This window comes from Macaca fascicularis, chromosome 6 (assembly GCF_037993035.2).
Source record: "Macaca fascicularis isolate 582-1 chromosome 6, T2T-MFA8v1.1".
Lineage (NCBI taxonomy): Eukaryota > Metazoa > Chordata > Mammalia > Primates > Cercopithecidae > Macaca > Macaca fascicularis.
Window position 1 is genome coordinate 131,835,431 of NC_088380.1, and position 23,840 is coordinate 131,859,270.

A 23,840-nucleotide genomic window follows, 5' to 3' on the forward strand; every position below is an offset into this window, starting at 1 on the left:
ACTCTGAAAAAATTTTAAATATTGGGATGTTTTGTCTATACTGTGCTAACCAGCCCCATGTTTTGAGTATATGGCTGTTCACCCTGTGTAGACAAAGCAGATGGATAATTGGCAGCATCATACATTTTTCTTTAATCCAGATATTCTGCCATCCTGTTGGCAACACTTTTCACCAGCATTTAATAGTTGATACTGGATATAAACTTTAGAGCAATATAGTTACATTTGGTAGTTTTCCCTGAAAAACTCCTGATTTTTTGTTTGTTTGTTTGTTTTTGTTTGTTTGTTTGTTTTTTGGACACAGGGTCTCACTCTGTGGCTCAGGCTGGAGTGCAGTGGCATGATCATGGCTCACTACAGCCTCAACCTCCCGGGCTCAAGTGATTCTCCTACTTCAGCCTCCCAAGTAGCTGGGATTACAGGTGCACACCACTACACTGAGCTAATTTTGTACTTTTTGTAGAAATGGGGTTTTGCAATGTTGCCCAGGCTGCTCTTGAACTCCTGAGCACAAGCAATCCACCCACCTTGACCTCCCAAAGTCCTGGGATTACAGGCATGAGCCACCACACCTGGTTCTGATTTTTAAACTTCCTGAATATTTACCCATTATTATTCTGAATAAGTAACTATTCTGACATTGTTGAGTAGCTTACTATGTACTGCTAATATGCTGTTAATAGAGAAAGCAAGCTGTAATGCACATACATACATACGTGGGCCTCCACAGAACATTGTGGGTTTTTTCATTTCATGTATAAATCTTATTCCATTAATTGGCTTAGGTATTGATAACTGATGAGTCTTTGACATGTAAATACATAAATAGGAAAATACATACATACATCACCTAAAATTTCACTCAGATACAATTTAATTTCGAGTGTTCTTTTTGGAGTATACAAAAAATATCCCATACCTCAGGCTTATTTGAAATGTATTATTTGTTAGGTGACAGTATCTTCATATAATTTTCAAATTCTGAAGAATTATAGCTTGAGAGATTCTTTTCTTCTTCCACAGTAATGACATGCATCACTTACAGCAGGAATTTTAAACTAAGTGTATTTCTTTGCATCTCTTCAGAAGCTCCAACTTAAAATATTATTGTGACAGTAAATATCTTTGCTTCAAGAATCCTGCATGAAATGTAAGAGCTTTTAACATGGAATAAATAAATGCATTGTTCTCTGAGATTAGGTCAGTGTCTTTGAAATATACTGTGTTAGAATGTTAATTGAGTTTGACATAAGCATGGATATAAAATGCATCGTGCCACTCAACTTACCAGCAGTGAAACTGATTACCAATTCTAATCATTGTCTGCATGGTGACAGCATACTGAGATGGAGATGTTGAATATTTTAGTTTGTGATATTATCATGGTTGTTTAAAGTACTGACTACGTGTTTTGAAATCAATAGAAGTAATTGGTATGCATGTAGGAACTAGCAGACTGAGCACATCATTTATTTATAGAGTCTTCTGATGTAACTCTATGGGGGAAAAGTTAATAAAACATGGCTCAAAGATAAATTTACACTCACCACTATAATGTGACATACAGCACAAATTATTGTACAAAAAAAACCTGTTTTCTGGTGAGACATGTTCTTTATCCCTTTTTAAGTCATTTTGCCAAGGCAACAAGGAAAGGACTGGAGGAAATAAGAGGTATACAGGTATTATTAATTATTTTAAATTTTTCTGAAGCAACTTGTACAATTAAAATCCATGCGCCAACAGAGAGAAATCACGGGTATGATATAGCCTTCGTATTTTCTCACATAAAACAGGTTATGTTCTCAAAGGGTGGGTGGCTTGTTCACCAACAAGTAGGTATTAGAAGCTGAGAAGGACTAGCAACATATTTGGGAACCAACATGGTGGCCTCCTTTGAAAGGCCAGATGTACAGGAAGATCCTTCTGTACACACCCCTCTGCAGGGAGGACACTGACAAGCTCAGTCTGTTTTCAAAAAGGAGAATGGTGTATTTTACAACAATATTGACTCAATGTCTAATTGTGGTCAGAGAACTGCTAACTCCCAACTTGATTTGCCCCGGGCAGAATCAAATCTTAAAACAATAAGCTGGAGAAATATTAAACTGCTGACAAGATGAAAAATGTGTTGAGAGTGGTGATGTGGGCAGAGGTGGAAAGAGCATGAAGGAGCAAGGATGCTATACACACACAATTATCTACATCATGTGACTGCCTGTCTCTAGTGTGTGTACACTTGCTCATAGTCATTGGAGGCCAAATAAAGCAATGGTTAGGGAACTGGCCCAAAAATCAAAAGAGCTGGGTTTTGACTTTTTTTTAACTGACGACTGTGCAATTGTGCAATCTTAGGTAGGGATTTTAATCCTTCCGGGCCTTCTTTTCTTTATCTTGAACTGGATAGTTTCTCACTCTCCTTTTAAGTCCATGGTTTCACAATGTCTTCTCTTAGGAATCTTTTTGAAAGGGGAAATTTTAGGTCTGAAAAGTAGAAAAAAATTCATTAGAACTTTTATGAAGGAGCTATTTTTATGAGCAAGTACAGTTTTTCATCAAATTTTGCCATTAATATTTTGTTATCAATATTTATTAACCACAACTACCTTTCTTCATATGGGGACCTGTATTCTAGTTGGTGGATTTTCATAGGTGTAAAAATATCTTTTACTTATTTATTTTCCCTAGAGGGCACTTTGAAAATTTATTTTGGACCGGGCGCAGTGGCTCATGCCTGTAATACTAGCACTTTGGGAGGCCAAGGCGGGTGGATCACCTGAAGTCAGGAGTTAGATACCAGCCTAGCCAACATGGCAAAATCCTGTCTCTACTAAAAGTACAAAAATTAGCCGGGTGTGGTAGTACATGCCTGTAATCCCAGCTACTTGGGAGGCTGAAGAAGGAAAATCACTTGAACCTGGGAGGTGGAGGTTGCAGTGAGGCGAGATCGCGCCACTGCACTCCAGCCTATGCGACGGGAGCGACACTCCATCTCAAAAATAATAATAATAAAAAGGAAAAGAAAATTTATTTTGAACAATAAGCACTGTTTGTGGATGGTTGATAAGACATGACGAGACTGGCTTAGACCCAATGACGATGAAGGAAATAGGACACAGAAATATGTAACTAAGTACATCAAGAACTTCTTTTTATGGTATTACGTCGTCCTCTAGAGCAGTAAACCCACAGCTCAAGACTCCTAAGATTGGTTATTTATTCACTCCTTCTGGGCTCCATTGACCAAAGAACTGTTGAGTATGTTTTTCTGTGAGTAATGAAGAAAGTAATGGGCAGCTGAGTCTACTCATTTGTATTCACTTTTGGTATAAATTATTTCTACTGCTCATTGCTGTTGGTTGTATTACGGAAGAGCAACAGTGAACAAAATCTGAGTCTTGGTTCTTGCATTATTTATCTAAAGCTATGTAGAAAAATACTGTGTCTAAATAATAATTTGCACAGAGCCTACCTGGGATGACGTGTCTCTGGTTGAAGAGGGGTTGGCTAGGCTTATACATACATTTGCAGTCCTACCAGCTACATTAGCTGGTAACTGACTGGTCCCAGATGGCCTCACTTGTATGTTTGGCAGTTGTTAAAGCTGTTTTCCAGAATGAATCCACTCTTTTCTACATGGCTTCTCTAGAAGGTTAGCATGGACTTCCTCACATGGCCACTAGATTTTAAGGAGATGAGAGCAGAAATTATTAAGACATTCTAAGACCCAAGCATAAATTGCACAATGTCACTTCTGTCACATACTGTTAATGAATGTAAATCACAAAGATAGCCCAGGTCCAACTGGTGGGAAAGGAGGCTCTATCTCTCAGTGGGATGAGCCGTATAGTCTCTTTACCTTGTGTGGACTTTACCTACCCAGCTCCAGTGTTAATGCTATATACTTCAGGTATTTATTGTGGCAACACTCGACTTCTGATTACAATTTCTGTGTAAGGAGTCTATTGTGATATAAAGAAATACCCAAAGACTTAGTGGAAAAATGTAATATTCACTAATTTTGGTTATAATTTATTGACCATTGAGAAGGCCTATACACACACACACACCCATATATGTATAATATACACACATGCGTATAATTGGCTGAGCTTACATATGCAGTTATGGTCAGTTGCCAGGTAAATGGGAGGGGGATGTCCTGGATGGTCTTCCTCATATCTAGCTAGTGACTGGACTGTTAAACAGGGTACCTTGATTTTCTCCTTGTAGGTTAGCTCAGCTTCTTCATATAGTAACTACTTTTTATTTTATAAATTTAATTTAATTTTAGACTCTGTGGGTACATGTGCAGGTTTGTTACATGAACATATTGTGTAATGGTGGAGTTTGGGCTTCTAGTGTGCACATAATCCAAACAGTGACTTTTGTACCTAATAGGTAATTTTTCAACCCTCAACTCCCTCTCAACCTCCCCCTTTTCGGAGTCCCTAGTGTCTGTTGTTTCCATCTTTATGTCCAGATGTTTCCATTGTTTAGCTCCCACTTTATAAATAAGAAGATGTAGTATTTGATTTTCTGTTTCTGAATTAATTCACTTAGGATAATAGCCTCCAGCTCTATCCATGTTGCTGCAAAGGACATGATTTTGTTCTTTTTTATGGCTGCATTTTATTCCTTGGTGTGTATATACCATATTTATTTTATCTAATCAACTGTTGATGGACGCTTGGGTTGATTCAGTGTCTTTGCTATTGTGACCAGTGGGTGTATTTTTAATGATTTCTGTTTTTTTTTTTTCAGACGGAGTCTCACTCTGTCACGCAAGCTTGAGTGCAGTGGCGCGATCTCAGCTCACTGCAACCTCCACCTCCTGGGTTCATGCCATATTCCTGCTTCAAACTCCGAGTAGCTGGGACTATAGGCGCCCACCACCATGCCTGGCTAATTGTTTTGTATTTTCACTAGAGACGCGGTTTCACTGTGTTAGCCAGGATGATCTTGATCTCCTGACCTTGTGATCCAACTGCCTCAGCCTCCCAAAGTGCTGAGATTTCAGGCATGAGCCACCGTGCCCGGCCGATTTCTGTTCCTTTTAGTAGATAGCCAGCAATGGGATTGTTGGGTGTAATGGTAGTTTTATTTTTACTTCTTTGAGAAATCTCCTTACTGTTTTCCGTAGAGGTATTACTAATTAACATTCCTACCAACAGTGTATAAGCATACCCTTTTCTCAGTATCCTCACCAACATCTGTTGTGTTTTGACTTTTTGATAATAGTCATTCTGACTGGTGTAAGATGATATCTAATTTCTCTGATGATTAGTGATGTTAAGCCTTTTAAATATTTGTTGGCTACTTGTATGTTGTCTGAGAAATGTCTTTCTCAGTCTTCCTCTCAGAAATTCTGTCCATGCTCTCTGCCCACTTTTTAATAGGGTTTTTTTTCTTGTTGAGTTGTTTGAGTTTGTTGTAGATTCTGGCTGTTAACCCTTTGTTGGAGCATAATTTGCAAATATTTTCTCCCATGCTGTAGATTATCCATTTATTCTGTTACTTCTGTAGCTGGGCAGAACTTTTAAAAATTTAATTATGTCCTATTTGTCTATTGTTGTTTTTTGTTGCATTTGCTTTTGGGGTCTTAGTCATAAATTATTTGCCTAGGCCAGAAGAGTTCTTCTTAGGACTTTTATAGTCTCGGGTTTTAAAATTTAAATCTTTAATCCATCTTGAGTTAATTTTTGTATATGGTGAGAAATAGAGGTCCAGTTTCATTCTTCTGCATGTGGCTAACCAATTTTCCCCACTGTTTATTTTTGTTGACTTTGTCAAAGATCAGTTCATTGGAAGTATATGGCTTTACTTCTAGGTTCTCTATTCTGTTCCATTCACCTATGTGTTTATTTTTGTATTAGTACCATGCTGTTTTAGTTATTATAGCCTTGTAGTATAATTTGAGATTGGGTACTGTGATGCCTCTGGATTCATTCTTTTTGCTTAGAATTGCTTTGGCTATTGGGCTTTGTTTTTTTTTTTGTTTTTTTTTTTTGTTTTTTTTTTTTTTTTTTAATCCATATGAACTCTAGGATTGTTTTTTCTAATTCTGTGGAGAATAACATTGGTAGTTTGATAGGAATTGCATTGAATCTGTAGATTTCTTTGGGCAGTATGATCATTTAAGAAATATTGATTCTTCTGATTCATGAGCATGGGATGTTTCTCCATCTCTTTGTGTCATCTATAATTTATTTCATCAGTGTTTTGTAGCTCTCCTTGTAGACATCACTTACCTCTCTTGTTGAATTTATTCCTAGACATTTTATTTTTATCTTGGCTATTGTAAATGTAATTGAGTTCCTGATTTGATTCTCAGCTTGAAAATTATTTGTGTATAGAAATGAGTAGTTAGATTTCAAGAGCACAACAATTAAAAAAAAAGTTTTCAAGTTTTCATATCTAGCTTACAGACATGTATAGAGAGTAAATTAATGACTAGACCCTAGAAAAGAAATTGTGTGATGGTAGGGAGAGAATAAATAATATAAAAGGACAACAGGGCGAATGTCTCAGAAATTATGTGCATCACATGAATGTTATTTTGACAACTCAAACCTAAACACCCAATTGATGAAATGATACATACTTTATTATTAGAATTGCATTTAAAATATTGGTGGATATTTTTATGTTGTAGTTAAATTAAGATCAGAAAGTTTGACCACAAAACCTAAATATAAATAATATTTATCAAAATGTTTTTCTCCAACTCCCTAAATAAGTCTACAATTTTCTCCAGTATCCAAATAATCTTTTGGTAAAATATTAAACATCCTTGAAGGGGTTGTAACTCTTTCAGACCATGGTTGTATTATGTAGTGTATTTATGACTGCTCAAGTTATTTATTCTGACTAAATTAGATCCTACTACCAAGAGTTGACTTAGTGACTGGAGCTAGTGTGAATACCACCCATTTTACATATAAAAGCTTTCTAAACCCTTCATATCAACAAGCTTCCCAAACACTTCAGGAATCAACCATATCCATCTTTCTCCAACTTCAATGATGGAAGACTCATATGAGGTATTTGCTAAACAAACAAATTCTCAAGCCTCAACCTGGACCTACTGAATAATAATCTCATGTGTAATTTGATGATCTGCATGTTTAATGATCACCTCTGAGAATTCTTTTTTTTTTTTTTTTGGAGATGGAGTCTCACTCTGTCACCCAGGCTGGAGTGCCGTGGCATGATCTTGGCTCACTGCAACCTCCACCTTCTGGGTTCAAGCCATTCTCCTGCCTCAGCCTCCCAAGTAGCTGGGACTACAGGCACGTACCACCAAGTCTGGCTAATTTTTGTATTTTTAGTAGAGACGGGGTTTCACCATGCTGGCCAGGCTGGTCTTGAACTCCTGACCTCAGGTGATCCACCCATCTCAGCCTCCCAAAATGCTGGGAATAGAGGCATGAGCCACTGCACCCAGCTGGAATTCTTATGATTAGGGGAGTATGGGAAGTCCTAACCTCGGTAATACATTTGAGATTCATGGAGTACATATCTTTATATTCTCCCATCACATATAACAAAGAGTCTTGCCAATATTTTAGGAATGCTTGAGATTATTAAAAACAACCTCATTCATACTTGTGAGTGAGTAGTAAACACTCATAAATACACATCTCTATAAGTCACGATTATGTTGCTCTTCAGGAAAATATATCAGAAATTTAAACCAGTGCAAGATTCTAATGGCAGTTTGCCCAATTTAGAAAGAAAAAGGCTATTTGGAATAAAAATAGGTTTTACAAAAGAATTTCAAAAATCTGGTGCTATATCCTCTCAAAGTCATTGTAATTATATTAAACATATAAGGAGATACATTGTGTATATAACATTTCCCCCATTTTTACCATGACTTATACTTCCATGAAGATTAATTTGAAATGTGAATTTTGATTACTTGCTTTGCACTGAAATTCACTTTGCAAAACTTGAGCAGGTTGAAGCACAAGTAAATATAATGAACTACAACACAAGAATAGTCTTATGATTTTAATAAAAATTACACAAATATATTATTTGAATAATACCAAGTAGTCAGTAAAAATATTTACCTATATCAAAAAATACATTAGAGTATTAATTTGCTGAACAATTCTGTTGACAGGTGTACTGTTTGCAGATTTAAGAAAAAATGCACACACACACACACACACACACACATACACACCCCCTCACACACAGATGCTCCTTGACTTACAATGAAGTTAAATCCTGATAAAGCCATTGTAAGCTGACAATATCAAGTTGAAATGCATTTATTTAATATACCCAAACTACCAAACAGTATAGCTTAACCTGGCCTAACTGCAGTAGGCTCAGAGCAGCTACATTAGAGTATAGTTGAACAGAATCATCTAACAGAAGCCTACTTTATAATAGAATCTGAATAACTCGTTTAATTTATTGAATATTGTACTGAAAGTGAAAAAAAGAATGGTTGTATGGGTACTTGAGGTATGGCTTCTACTGAGCATGTATCACCTACTTACCATTGTAAAGTTGAAAAATTGTAAGTCAAACCATCGTTAAGTCAGTGACTCTCTCTCTGTGTGTGTGTGTGTGTGTGTGCGCGCGTGTGTGTATGTGTGTGTGTGTGTATTACCTGCTTGCAAGAACTAGCTAATAGTCTAACTCAGGGGTTGGCAAACTTCTGAAAATAGCCATATAATAAATATTTTAGGTTTTGCTGGCCACAAAGTCTATCACAACCACTCTACTCTGCCATTGTAGCCTGAAAGCTGCTACAGTCAATACGTAAACAAACAAATGTGTATTCCAATAAAATTTTATTTATAAAACAGGCATTCAGCTGGATTTGGCTTACAGGCCATAGTTTGCCAATCTCTGATCTAACGGGGTAAAAAATTATAAAGAAAGTACCAGATAAAGCTTACATAATATCTGTCTTGTAAGTTTACTCTCCTCCCTGTCTGTACATGCCATTTCTCAGATCAAAAGGTAGAAGTCACTTTCTTTCTCTTTGAATTCTGACTTATAACTGAATATGAACAGGAGAATAGCAATTTCAGAAGAAGAAATGATATTCTGAGACCTTGAAGTCCAGGCTTTAAGAAGACTGGAAGTTTCTACTTTTGGCCTTTTGGAATGCAGTCATCATGCTGTGAGGATCCCAGATCATATGGAAAGACCATGTGGAGGAGAGCAGAGGTGCTCCAGTTGGCAGCCCTAGCTAAGCTCCTGGTGGACAGCCAGAACCAACTGTAAGCCATTTTGGACATTTTGGATGTCCAGGTTGAACGCCCCCAGTGACTGCAGCCCCAGGGAGTATCACACGGAGCAGAAGAACTGACTGATCCTAGCCAACTTGCAGTGTCATGAGAAATAATATAGTCATTGTTTTAAGTAACTACATTTTGGGATGGCTTGTAATACAGTAGTAGATACTTAAAACATCTCACTATTAGTAATTATTTGTGTCCAGTTATTCATGCCTACCAGTGACTTGGAATCATAACTACAAGAACAAACTAGCAGTGTTAGTGAATCACTAAACAGCTCATGAATTTTTGTCCTCAAATTTCCTAGTCTGAGCCATATTCAAAATTCCATTCTGGATATCTTGTATAACACATTCCAGGAATATGTGTAATATATTCCAATATTATCTGAATGTATAACTGGAGGATTGTTTAAGAAACTAAGATTACACATTTTTTAAAAGTTGGAAATTCAAAGAATCTATGATCTGATATGTCTGGGTCTCTCCCCATCTGCAGAAGACACAAATGAAAGCTAGAGAATCTGAAATTATCCTCCTCTCTCTTACATCAAGAAGCCTAGAAAGTATAATAAAAATACACTAATAATTAAAAATGTTGGTTGTGATAAAAAAGATACAACATATTTATTACAGGCTTACTATGTCCTGGGTGTGATTCAAGGATTTACCTGGAATATCTCATTTAATTCTCCCAACAATCTTGAGAGATATTATATGCCCATTTTTCTGACGAGGAAGTCAAAACTTGGTCATTGTATACAACTATAATGAACACAGCCCAAGATTCAAACCTAGACTGTTTTGTTTTTTTTTTTCCAGAATACAGATATGTATTAGCCCATTTTCACACTGCTATAAAGATACTACCTGAGACTGGGAAATTTATTTTTTTTAAAGAGATTTAATTGACTCAAAGTTTCACATGGCTGGGGAGGCCTCAGGAAACTTACAATCATGGCAGAAGGTGAAGGGGTTACAATTATGGCAGAAGAGGAAGGGGAAGAAAGGCACATCTTACATGGCATCAGTAGAGAGAGAGAGTGTGCAGGGGAAATTCAACACGATCTTCTGAGAACTCCCATGGGGGAAACTGCCCCCGTGATCCAGTCACCAGTTCCCTTCCTTGATATGTGGGGATTACAGTTCGAGATGAGATTTGAGTGGGGACACAGAGCCAAACCACATCATTCTGCCCCTGGTCCCTCCCAAATCTCATGTCCTTTTCACATTTCAAAACCAATCTCACTCTTTCCCAACAGTCCCCCAGTCTTAACTCATTCCAACATTAACTCAAATGTTGAAGTCCAAAGTCTCGTCTGAGACAAAGCAAGTCCCTTCTGCCTATGAGCCTCTAAAATCAGAAACAAGTTAGTTACTTCCAAGATATAATGGGGGTACAGGCTTTGCCTATGAGCCTCTAAATAAGAAAGTTAGTTACTTCCAAGATCAAATGGGGGTACATTTATGTGGTATATATTCCTATTCCAAATGGGAGCAATTGGCCAAAACAAAGGGCCTGAAGGCCCCATGCAAGTGTGAAACCCAGCCAGGGTTCTTAAAACTCCAAAATCTCTTTTGACTCCATGTCTCACATCCAGGGCATGCTGATGCAAGGGGTGGACTTCCAAGGCCTTGAGCAGCTCTACCCCTGTGACTCTGCAGGGTGCAGCCCCTCTGGCTGCTTTCAGGGGCTGGTATTGAGTGCTTGCAGCTTTTCCAGGTGCATGGTGCAAGCTGTTGATGGATCTACTATTCTGGGGTCTGGGGGATGGTGGCCCTCTTCTCACAGCTCCCCTAGGCAGTGCCCCAGTGGGGACTCTGTGTGGGGGGCCCAATCCCACATTTTCCTTCTGCAGTGCCCTAGCAGAAGTTCTCCATAAGTACTCTGCCCTTGCTGCAGACTTCTGCCTGGACATCCAATCCATTTATCCTCTGAAATCTAGGCAGAAGCTCCCAAAGCTCAACTCTTATCTTCTGTGTACCCACAGGCCAAACACCACATGGAAGCTGCCAAGGTTTGGGGCTTGCACCTTTTGAAGCAACGGCCTGAGCTGTGTGTTGGCCCCTTTTAGTCAGGCTGGAGCTGGAGCAGCTGGGACATAGAGCACCACATCCCAAGGCTGCACAGAGCAGTGGGATCCTGAGCCCAGATCATTAAACCATTTTTCTCTCTTAGGCCTCCAAGCCTGTGATGGGAGGGGCTGCCATGAAGGTCTTTGACATACCCTGGAAACATTTTTCCCCATTGTCTTGGCTACTAACATTCGGCTCTTTTTAACTTATGCAAATTTCTGCAGCTGTCTTAAATTTTTTCCCCAGAAAATGGGTTTTTCTTTTCTACCACATGGTTAGGCTGCAAATTTTCCAAAACTTTTACACTCTGCTTCCCCTTTAATCATAAGTTTCAATTTCCAACCATCTCTTTATGAGTGTATATAACTGTATGCTTTCAGGAGAAACCAGGTCACCTCTTGAATGCTTTGCTGCTTAGAAATTTCTTCTGCCAGGTACTCTAAATCATCTCTCTCAAGTTCAAAGTTCCACACATCTCTAGGGCAGGGGCAAAATGCCACCAGTCTCTTTGCTAAAGTATAGCAAGAGTCACTTTTATTCCAGTTCCCAGGAAGTTCCTCATCTCCATCTGAGACCACCTCAGCCTAGACTTCATTATCCATATCACTATCAGCATTTTGGTAAAAACCTTTCAATGAGTATCTAGGAAGTTCCAAACTTTCCCACATCTTTCTGTCTTTTTCTGAGCACTCCAAACTGTTCCAACCTCTGCCTGTTACCCAGTTCAAAAGTTGCTTCCACATTTTCAGGTTATTTTTATAGCAGTATGCCACTATTCTGGTACCAATTCTCTATATTAGTCCATTTTCACACTGCTATAAATAACTACCTGAGATTGGGTAATTTATGAAGAAAAGAGGTTTAACTGATTCACAGTTCCACATGGCTGGGGAGGTCTCAGGAAACTTACAATCATGGCAGAAGGCAAAGGGGAAGCAAGGCACATCTTACATGGCAGCAGGTGAGAAAGAGCACAGGGAGAATTGCTAGACACTTATCAAACAACCAGATCTTATGAGAATTCCCTCACTATCACGAGAGCAGCATGGGGGAAACCACCTCCATGATCCAATCACCTCCTACCAGGTCCCTCCCTCAATATGTGGGGATTACAATTTGAGATGAGATTTGGGTGGGGACACAGAGCCAAACCATATCAAGGTGCCTAATATCAGACCAATCATACTACAGTGTATATCTGTGCTTAGCCCAAACTTTTTTACTGAATGTGACCCCTGCATTTTGTGGCCAAATGACTAGCCATGGGGGTTGGTTAGCACAGTGAAATGGCTAGAATCAGCCTAAGAAGAGCTCACTTTCATCCATACACTCAGTTTCTATCTTGGAACCCTAATTTACAGGAGAGTTACAATGAGAATTCCTATATTCAGGTAAACTGATTGGGGAAGGATATGAGGTGCTTTTCTGGCTGCCTCTTCTTCTGACTATTTCATTTGTGTACTTGGGCTTCAGTATTCAAGCTGACTGCGTGGACAGCCATTCATTCAATCGACCTCAACACTCATCAAGTAGTGTATTATAAACCCCAGTTTACGTTGAAACTCCTATTCATGTGAATTTTTGAAAATGGAACCTTGGGGTTTCAGAATGGCCACTTTTGGCAAAAATAGGGCTACATAATGAAAGCAAATAATGAGAAAAATGTTTGACATTTTCCCTTCATACCTGAATTTATGTGCTCCTACTGATGCTGCATTCCTGCGTGTGAACTCACACTCCTCCATTACACACAGCATGCTTCTGCTGGGCCCCATCATCTTTTCAGGCCCATTCATAAGTTCTGTTATTGCTTTCTTGCCATTACAAAGGTTAGTGCAAAGTACACATCTCACAGGTCTATGGCTATAGCAAAGCTAAACAAGTAATGTTCAACTTTCATTGAATACTGAATATTAAGGGGCACAATGAAAAATTCTCATCTTTTCATCCTCTGAATGGAGACCACATCAGTGTGTACAGAAAAGAAAGCAATCTTTTCTTGCCTTTCCTATTTGACTTTTATTACCTTTTCTTGATGTTTGGTCATTATTTCTCTACAAGTACATTTTGCATGGTTCCCAGGTCCCTCCCTCAGTCTGTGGCTAATACAGATTAATATTGTCTCAGTCTAGCTTCAAATTGTATGTTGATGTGATTTTCAGATTCTCGCTCTTAACTAAAAGAACAAGTTTCAGAAAATTTCTTAAACAACATGTTTATATATATCTTGATTTGTGGTTAGTTTGTCACAGGAGAGGTGTAAAATTTAGTATTTAAGAAAGGATAATTTCACTAAACCACAAAAAAATTAAACATGCATAAAACTTACACTTCCGTAAGGTAGAAATACAGGTTTACAATAAATATATATTTATTGATTGAATAAGTTAAGTGTGAAAATACTTCAGTTAGCTAAAGGATTTCAAAAGTCTCCTTCTAAGCTTATGGAAAGTAAATGAATGACATGATACATAGAAGTTGGAAAAGTCCTCAGTTTGCCCCCTTTCTTTTCTTTCTTCTTTGTGGTCACAGTTTATTGACTCTCTAATTCTTTAAAATGATGGGATTTTACAGAATTTATACTTTTACCTTTTTGCCTACATTGTATAATATAGACAAAAGCTAACTAGTAAGTGAAGCGAAAGGCTGAGGATAGAAAGGAAACCTCATTCTTTCACTGATATTTTTTCCTCATGTTTGTGTTTTTCCTGTCTTCCAGTGTAGGTCCATAATGTAAAATCAATAGTTGATCAGTTTTTTAGAACTGGGTGGTTGAATCAAGGCTAGAATAATATGAATAGAAAAAAAATTTTAGAGATGTTACCTTTATAGACAGAGCATTTCCTAGTTGTTTTAAACTGTGGTAAGCTGCAAAATCTGTTCAAGACATTTCTCATAAAAACTGCTGTAAATGGGAAATGTTTACTATGTGCCAGATATTACACTAAGCACTCACATATTTCATTTAAAACACAGAAGGACCTCCTGAATCTATTTCTCAAACAGAAAGTCCAGACCTATTTGTTAAAACAGTTTAGTGGATTATGACTAGCATTACAAAAAAATTAGATTGGAAAAGAACATTGTGCATCATATATAATAATTGCAAATACTGCTTCTTAAAATGTTTGTTTCAGTGTATGTGCGTATACATGTATGTACATGTGTATGCACGTGTGCACATGTACTGAGTCCTAATGTAAAAGGTTCTTTTTACAGATAAACACAATTGAAAAACTTCAAAAGTCCTGCCCAATAATGTCATAGTATTATATTAGTTTTTAGAGGAAAAATAAGAACAAAATAAAAAAATCCAGCTTTATAACTCTAACTTCCAAAGTTCCCAAATGAATTAGTTTTCACAGAGATTTTAATGGTGACTAAGATAATGTTATTGTTGCACGTTGCTTCCTGTCTCTCTCAGGGTTTGCATTTATTTAGCGTCAAGGCAGGCCTAACACGGGATGATTAAATCTCCTCAGATCAGGCCATCTGTGCCATTGAGTAAGTGAGATACTTCAAATAAGTGATGAATTCTGTTCCGGACTGTCCCATAAAATTATAATAAAAATAATAATGAAGTGCTCTATAATAAAAAGAAAGTCGTTACAAATACCGTGCTATTGATTTCAAAGGGCAGTAATTTTAGAGGAGCTCTTTCATCTGTGTTATAAATCTCGGCAACCAGCGGATAAAATGTCAGGATTTTAAAAGCAAACAAATAGAAAAAAAAAAATGCCTTCCTGCTCATCTTTCATGATGTTTTGAGTAAAACTAAGGTAGCACAAATATTTAAACAGATGGCTCAATGATATGCTTTTTTCTTTACTAATCATAGTTATTAAAGCACTCACTTTATTTTTATTGTGTTTTAAACGGGCAGAGAAAATCTGAGTCTGATAATGACCTTTGTACATCATGCTGCAAATTGATTTTGATGACCTTTCACTCTCCCATAATTAGTCTGGCTTCAGGCACATTCATCTCCCTCCCTCCACTCTCCAAGTGCACGGTGCGGTGCGGTGTTTCTCCTGCCTGCCCCTCCAAACCCTATTCCCCTCCCCCTAGCTTTGTCTCTCCCATTGCTGGCTTGGGTTTCTTTCTCCTCCCTGAAAGCCACAGATTCTTGAATAACAAATGAATAGAGGTATTTAGAGGCTGACAAAAAAGAAGAATAGTTATTTTACTGATGTTTTGCATGATCAAATATCTGAATTGTCATGTAATTATGACCATTACAATGATGTCATTGCCATAGTCATTTGGTGATTGTGTACATTGTGTTGAAGACTTATTACCACATTGAATTATAACTCAGTAGTTTAATGAATTTTATAAGGGTGTTTCTTTGTGACTAATGTGAACAGATGGTAGAAGTGGAAAAGAAATAAACTATGCCTCATTTTCCTTTACATTTTCTTTGTTATTATGCTCTGAAATTAAGAACACTAGACTAACACACATTTACACACATATTTTTAAATTATAACCTTTAAAAATGCACTTCATCAGATACCTCTAAACCCCATATTTACTTTCTTTAGTCTTTTTTATTTTTGCTTTTTTATTGTGGTAAAAATAAATCATAATATTATTTATCATTTAAGCCATTTTTAAATGCACAATTCAGTGGCATTAAGTACATTCACAATATTATACAGCCATCACCACTATCCTTTTCCAGAACTCTTTCATCATTCCAAACCTTTAGACATATTTTTAAACAACCACACGTTTTTAGTCCATTAAGAAACGTTTCTGTCTTTCTTATGTGAGGCTCATTAAATCATATTCTTAACATAATTGTTTATGTATGAATCCCTAAGCCTGAGGTTCATTATGAATGTATTTTCCTCAGGATTCAAGATTTCAGAGGACAGTTTATTGAGGAATAGTAATACAAGAAACTTGATAAGTGATAATAGTATCTAACATTTATTTGTTCTGAGAGAAGCACTAAGCTAATTACTGCACATGTTAAGGGGAAAAATTGGATAATAAAAGGTCTCTTAAAACATTCTGTAAGGCAAAGTTGCTGTTATTATTAAGTTGATGTTTCCTACAAATATATATTGTGAATGTGCAAACACAATAATAAAATCATAACCAGACCTAGTCTTAAGAGTTTGCCATTCCCAGTGTTACTCTGTTTTTTCCCCCTGACTATTAGGGTTGAACCCAGGAAACTGAAATCGTACTCTGATTTTTAAATGGAGGGAAGCCAGTGCAGGAAGTTGGGCACACAAGTGATAGAAATCCTGAAAAGCTGCCAGGAGATCCTGAGGCAACCCAAGTATTAGCAAGAACAGGAAGCCCCTACCAGGCTGAAGGACCAAAGTGGTGGTGCCATGTTCCGGGAGCCCAGGAGTGGAAATCACTTCATGCAAACTGAGGCCCTGAAGGAGGCATAACCATGACGAGAAATGCTCCCACACACAGAGAGAGAGGAAGAGAAATAATCTTGACTTCTCTCTCTGCCTCACATGTTTTAAGCTTCCTATAATTTTTTCCATTGGCCAGACCTAACCAGAAGCCACATAATGAGGTAGCCTGGGACACACAGTCTAGAGGGAGGAGCAACTCTTTCCTTCCCAGTGTCACAAAGAGCAGAGCCGGGGAAGGGCAAAGAAGAGATACTGGGTCAAAGACCAGCACTAACTTTCCAAGTCAGGAAATACCCTCCTTTAACAAATACGAAAAGAGGAAAATGCAGAATGATTAGTGGAGGAGATGATGAGCCGTGTTTTGAGAAGGCTTCTCAGGGAAGATGACACCTGTCACCTTTCTTATCTGTGAATCTTTTCTTTTCCTCATTCCTGACAGCCAATCCGTAGACAAGTCTTATCTGTACGCTGCAAAACATGTCTCACAGCCAACTACTTTACCACCTCCATTGCTGCCACGATCCTCTTACTTGGATTTCTGCAATCATCTCCTAAATGTTTATATTGCTATTTTTCTCTTTTTAAAATTGAAGTAAAATTTACGTACAATGATACGCACAGATTTTAAGTGACTTTTGACTAACCTATCTGCCCATGTAACCAACACCTTGATCTCCTTATGTCCATTCAATTCAGTCAAATTCCTCCCCTCATGGGCAACCACCATTCCAATTTCTAACACTACAGATTTATTGTGTCTGTTACTAAATTTCACATAAATAGAATCATACAGTATGTATCTTTGCACATCTGACTTTTTTACTCATTATAGTGTTTCTGAGATCCATCCAAGTTATTATATGCATTATTAGTCATGTTTTTGTCAATTTCTGATTAGAATTCCATTTTATGAATATATTGTAATATGTTTATCCATTCTCCTGTTGATAGACATTTGGATTGTTTCCTACTTTTTGCTATGAGTAAAGCTATTACAAACTTTCAAATACAAGTGTTTTGGGGCAATTAGATAAATCCCTCAGAGTGAAATTCACTGATTATATGTTAAATGTAGCATACAATAAAATGCTAAACTGTATTCTGAAATGCTTATACCATTTTACACTCTCACCATCATCAATATTTGAGCATTCAGGTTGCTCCACTATCTTGACAACATGGTATTGCCAGTATTTTAAATGTAGCTATTTTAGAGGGTGTGAAGTGGTGTCTTATTGAAGGTTTAATTTGCATTTATCTGACATGTTACATTTCAAAAAACGTTTTATTTGGAATACTTTGTACTATTTATTTGTATTTTCTCACATTAGAGTGTGAGCAGTAGAAGGCTGGAAGCCTTATCTTGTTTACTTCTCTATTCACTTTACCTGGAATTGTGACTGCCATTCAGTATTGGCCAATTTGTTGGAAGAAAAGAAAGAAGGAAGAAAAAGAAAAAAAGAATGGAAAAATGAAAGATGGAGACAGGAGGGAAGAAAAGAAGGAAGAAAGGACAGAAGAAGGAAAGAAGGAAGAAAGAAAGGAAAAGAGAAAGCAAGAAAATTAATTGGCATTGCTATTTATGGCCTCTGTGAAAATGTTTGTGTTTGGCAGTTTCTTGAAACATCAGTTGTATTCATCTGGTGTTTGAGTGCCACAAATTAGTTTGCTTAAAATAGCAATAAAAAATATCTGGCAATGGCTGGGCACCGTGGCTTAAGTCTATGTGATCACATTGGGAGGCTGAGGCTGGAGGATCCCTTGAGCCCAGGAGCTCAAGACTAGCATGGGCCACATGGCAAAACCCCATCTCTACAAAAAATACAAAAATTAGCTGGGCATGGTGGTGCATACCTGTAGTTCCAGCTACTAGGGAGGCTGAGGTGGGAGAATCACTTGAGCTCAGGAGGGGGAGGTTGCAGTGAGCTGAGATGGTGCACTACACTCCAGCTTGGGTACAGAGCAAGCCCTGTCTTAAAAAATATATATATATATATATGGCAAAAAGAAGGTAAAGGAAAATGCCAAATACATATAAGCCTTTAAAATTTATAAAACATTTTAAACTACAAAATGACAATTTATGTCAACTGATCTGTGACAAAGGTGCCAAGGTCACATGATGGAGAAAGCAATTTCAATTAAGTGGTGCCAGGAAAATGGAATATCCACGTGCAGAAAAATGAAATTGGGCCTTATCTCACTCCATATACAAAAATCAGCTTAAAAATGGGTTAAAGACTTAAACACAAGACCTGTAAACTATAAAACATGACTGGAAGAAAACACAGGGGAAATGCTTCTTGATATTGGTCTTGGCAAAATATTTTTTAAAATACGACCTGAAAAGTGCAGACAACAAAAGCAAAAATAGGCAAGTAAGATAACATCAAACTTAAAAGGTTGCTGGAAACAATCAACAGTGAAGAGACAACCTACAAAATGGGATAAGATATTTGCAAATCATACATCTGATTTGGGGTTAAGATCCAAAATATATATGGAACTTAAGGAACTTAAGATTAAAAAAAATTAAGAAATGGTCAAAGAACCTTCTCAGACATTTCTCAAAAGAAGACACAAATGGCTAGCAGGTAATGAAAAAAAATGCTTAACATCACTAATCAAAAGAGAAACACAAGTTAAAACCACAATGAAATATTAGCTCACACCTGTAAGAATGGCTTTTGTGGCTTTTGTAAAAGCTTGAAATACAATTTCCTTCTTTTCTCTCCAATTTTCTTTAAAATCTCTTTACGCTCTAAGAGTCACCATTTTTGAATGTTTATAGCTAGAAATAATCTACCAGTAGCACCTTTTCGCTTTACTTTATGGTTCCTAACACTCTTTTTTTTTTTTTTTTTTTTTTTTGAGACGGAGTCTCGCTGTGTCGCCCAGGCTGGAGTGCAGTGGCCGGATCTCAGCTCACTGCAAGCTCCGCCTCCCGGGTTTGCGCCATTCTCCTGCCTCAGCCTCCCGACTAACACTCTTTAAAATGATTTAAATATTTGATTAAGTGATAAAATGTTTCATATTACTCGGATCTACTCTAATTTTGTAATTGGTTGGGCTGTACATTATTAGAGTATTTAGATAAACCGTGACTTAACAAATCTGAGTGATACCTAAGCTAGTCCCCGTTTTAAAATGATCATGTTTTAATATAATTATATATCATCATGTTTTTACATAATTTGTATTTGTTTTTAATTTGTATTTGTTTCAGGGTCAGGAAAGTTAAGACTTTTTCATATGCTGACTAGTTATTTGTTTCTTTTCTTACAAAGTTCTTTTGTTCATCGATGTTTCTTGTTGTTTGTTTTTTGTGAGTTTGTTCTCTGTTTTAAAAACTAATTTGTAAAGCTTTTTCCCTACATTTAGGTAATTAGCTGTGGGTCCTGTGTTTCTTGTTTGTTAAATGCTTTTTCCTTTTGTAATGTTTTAAGCTTTGCTCAAAGAGTGTTTTTTATTTTTTAAGTGTTGTCTAAATTATCAAATTTATGGTTTCTGAATTTTGTGTCTGCTTAGAAAGACCATCTCCACCCTAAGTTATAAATAAATTCAGTCACGTTTTCATCCAGTTCTTTAATGGCTTCATTGTTTACTTTAAATCTTTGATCCATCTGGAGTTTATTTTTATCTAAGTGTAGTGATTTGGAGATGTGGCTTTACTTTTTCCAAATGACTATACAGTTATCACAGATTTATTGAAAATTTTATCTTTATCCACACTGGTTTGAGATGCTCTCTTTATGGAAATTTCCATATGTAGTTGGGTGTGTTTCTGGACTTTCTTTTCCATTGATGCTTTTGTGTATTCCTGGCCTGTTATTGAAGTGATATGAACTGCAGCTTTACCGTATGTTTTATTATCTGGTACAACTCCTTATTCTTCCTCTTTATAATCCAGCTAGTTTTATGTTTACTTTTCAGGCTACTGTAGTAACAGTTTTATTTTGTAGATTTTAGAGTGTTCTTTTTTTTTTTTTCAAAAGAAATGATGATTTAACATTGAGCTCTTATTTCTAAGAACAAGATGAATTGCAATTTATTGAAGGCATATAGTATGTCTTTCCATAGATTGTGAAAAATTTTCACCTTGTAATGTCCTACACATTCTGTATAAAGTTTGTGTTTGCAAAGATCTTTCTGTTTGGGACTGTGATTAAGATCTTTTCTTCCATTATATTTTTAAATTGGTTATTATTTATATATGAGAGTTTACATTTATTAACAATATAAATATCATAATGTCTTCATTTGTAACAAATTTCTAGTTCATTCTCTTTTTTCATATATGCAATTATATTATCTGTAAACAACACTTTGCCTTTTTTATTTTATTTTATTTTATTTGAGATGGAGTCTCGCTCTGTCGCCTAGGCTGGAGTGCAGTGGCGTGATCTGGGCTCACCACAAGCTCCGCCTCCCGGATTCACGCCATTCTCCCACCTCAGCCTCCCGAGTAGCTGGGACTACAGGTGCCCACCACCAGACCAGCTAATTTTTTTGGTATTTTTAGTAGAGACAGGGTTTCACCATGTTAGCCAGGATGGTCTCGATCTCCTGGCCTTGTGATCCGCCCATCTTGGCCACTTTGCCTTTTATTTTTAAATATTTATCATCTGTTTCAGATTAGTATAATTGTTGGTAGTACTGCTCATCTGGGTCCAAATCAGACATTGCCAAGTTAGTGAAATGTTGTGACCCTCAGTTTCCTCATCTGTAAAATGCTGAGAAGGGCAGTGCTTACCTAAAAGGGACAATATAATGATCCAGTTAGTAATGTGTATAAAGCAATTAGCAAAATGCCTAGAACATAATAAGCATTTACAAATGTTAATCATTGTTTTATTTTTTCTCAAAGTTAATTGCAGAGTCTAGTCTTTTATTATCATCATTAAATAATATTAATAGCAATTTTAAATGACTTTCAGTGTTGATATGTGGAATGGCCTAATGGTTTCTGTGCAGAGTACTGATTATAGTATAGTGAACATATAGTCTAGATTTTCCAGAGCTACCATAGCATGCAATTTTATTTTAAATAAAAACAATAAATTATTATAAATCTAAATGACACTTAATTTTATGTTTCTGTGAGATATAAATATAAGTGAATTCACAAATTGGAAAAAGAATGGTGATAGTAGGAAGCTTTGATTAATATTTCATTCTTTTATGGAAATATTTATTACTTTTTATTTATATCATAAGTATTTACGCTTTATCTTTCCTGATTTTAAAAAAGTAGACATCATATTCAGTTGACTGATCTGCAACGTCAGTTGGGAAAATTGACAGAACCTTATATGGTGTGTTGCCCGAAATAGACATTCAATAAATATCCTTTGAGTAAAGGTACAAATAAATAAACCCAACGATTAGGAAATAAATGGACTCAGAGAGTATATATTTTTTCCAGATTCCACAGGATGCGAGCATATGCAGTGGAAACATTGTGTTATTCCATCCTCAGAAGAAAAGAGACAGTATTATACTTCATCTCTTACTAGTACATGTAACATTCTTTATTAAGAAAAATGTATTTAATCAGGAGTCACTGTGTGCAAAAACATTAACGTAGAGGCTTAAAATGTTAAACACTCTTTCATCAAGGAAGGTTTTATTTTTTTTTTTCTCCTTATTGCACATGTGCTAAATCTTACTCTAATCAGCTAGTTTTTTTCTTTCACTCATGGTGGAAATTGCAGATAACTTGTTTTTACTGTAAAACCTGATTTATATGCTTCAGCTAAATGCAGAGATTTCATTTATGAATGCTAGTCAGTGATTTATTTCATTGTTTTCTTTTTTGGACAAGTCACTGCAAAATATTTTTTTTCCAAGCAGGATGGCATTAACCTTTTCTGATTGCAAAGCCACTCTCCTGGCAATATCAATAATACTTTGTCATTTCTGTCAGTTACTTTACCACATTTGATAAACAAATAAATACAGCCCTACCTATCAAAAAACCAAAATGACCAGTTTGAGAATCAGTCCTTTGATAATCATCTACAACAGATTTTGGAGCCTCTGTCATATTTCATAGAATTGGCCTTTTTCCAGTTGCTGCTGATATTGGGATTTGAGTTAATTGCCGATGCATCTCAAACAACAGAGCAGGTGCTAGTAGAAAGAACATTCCTTGTGTTTTCTTTGTTATTTATAGTCAGAGCTCTTCACCACTAAACCCTTGAGCTGGCTTTTTAGAGCCCACTGTATAACAATTTCATTCACTTTCATGTCAACAAGCTTTGGCTTGATAAATTAAAATGGAAAAATGCTGGCTAAAGCACCACAGCCCTACATGATTCATTTTGCTGCAAGTTTCTGGCAGCTGCCCAAGAATGACCTACTATCTTTCTAGTGTCCTTATCATTTTCCCATCTGGAAAGGGCTAAACCTTACTGTACACTGGGGAGTTAAGGGCCTGTGCAGGCTGCATTTGAAGGCCATTAACAATCATAACTCTAAAAATCATCACCCTCTTCCAGGCAAGGTTAAGAGTAGTCTATAGGATACTTAGGAAGGTCACTATTTTACTTTTCTTTAAATAAATACAAAAAAGGGCACAATTTCTTTAATTACCTAGGACTGCATGCTAACTCGATCCATTATATTTTTAAACATTTTGATCAGTCTTACAATTAAACAAAGGTCATTTAGAGGAGCCCATCCTAAATTATGTAACTTCTGATACTAGCTGTGAATTTACTATTAAACAAAATTATTTATTCATTCACTTAATCTTCCTTTATACAAATGGATTTTCTTGAAGGAGTCATAGGTAGGATGGCTGTTTTAGTGATTATTTTAACAATTAACTATCACGTTGTAAAAGTTATTAGGGAAAAATACCTTATTTTTGAAAACAGAGGCTAAATGATGGAAGAATCATTATAAACTCTAGTTACAAGCTTGTCCAAGCCATGACCCACAGACTGCATGCAGCCCAGAATGGCTTCAAATGCAGCCCAACACAAATTCGTAAACTTTCTTAAAACATTATGTGATATTTTATTTGTGCCTTTTTTTTTTTTTTTTTTTTTTTTTGGCCCATCAGCTATCATTAGTGTTAGTATATTGTATGTGTGGCCCAAGGCAATTCT

The 23,840-nt window shown here is 36.6% G+C and overlaps 1 long non-coding RNA gene across 1 annotated transcript in view; it reads left to right on the plus strand.

Moving 5' to 3' along the window:
• Nucleotides 1–23,840, plus strand: part of LOC135971142 (uncharacterized) — a 323,711-nt gene that overhangs the window by 260,401 nt on the left and 39,470 nt on the right. Inside the window, exon 5 of the long non-coding RNA XR_010587222.1 lies at nucleotides 22,151–22,246. This is a non-coding gene — a long non-coding RNA (uncharacterized lncRNA). The remainder of the gene's footprint in view (nucleotides 1–22,150; nucleotides 22,247–23,840) is intronic.